This window comes from Balearica regulorum, chromosome 1, assembly GCF_011004875.1.
Source record: "Balearica regulorum gibbericeps isolate bBalReg1 chromosome 1, bBalReg1.pri, whole genome shotgun sequence".
Taxonomy (NCBI): domain Eukaryota; kingdom Metazoa; phylum Chordata; class Aves; order Gruiformes; family Gruidae; genus Balearica; species Balearica regulorum.
This window is the reverse complement of record NC_046184.1, coordinates 217,389,296-217,389,887: the sequence shown is the minus strand read 5'-3', so window position 1 is coordinate 217,389,887 and position 592 is coordinate 217,389,296.

Genomic DNA, 592 nt, shown 5'->3' with positions numbered 1-592 from the left:
CCGCAGGGTGGTGGATTTTTTTTTTTTTTTTTAATTATTATTATTTTCCCACTTTTTGGGGGTGTTTTAGGAAATTCCTCGGCGGCGGGAGGGCGGAGGGAGGGCGGGCGGGGGGTGGGGGGGGGGGGTGCGGGAGCCGCGGGTTTAACCCCTGCCTCCCTGCAGCCCGGCCGGGGCTCCGCGGGGCGGCTCGGGGGCACGGCCGGAGGATGGGAGGGCAGCTGGAAGGACCCACCGGGCTGGACCCCGTCCTGGGGTGCTACGAACCGGGAGGTGACACTAATAGGATATAACACCCCCCTACAGAAGGGCAGCCTGCACCCCTTCTCCCTGTTAAATCCCACCGGGAAGCAGATGTATCTACCCCATTCCGGGGTGAAGCCAGCCCTGGCACAGCCACAAGCATCCCACACTCCGAGTGGAGCAAAGCAGAATTTTGGGCTGCAGCCTCCCCTCCCAGGGCTCTGCTCCATCACCGAGGTTCCACAGCGCCCTGACTCCCTTCCCAGTAAATCCCAGTTCCCTTCCCAGTGCCATGCAGAGGTTCCTTCCTTGCCAGGACAGTGGGGTGCAGCTATCCCCCCTGTACCCA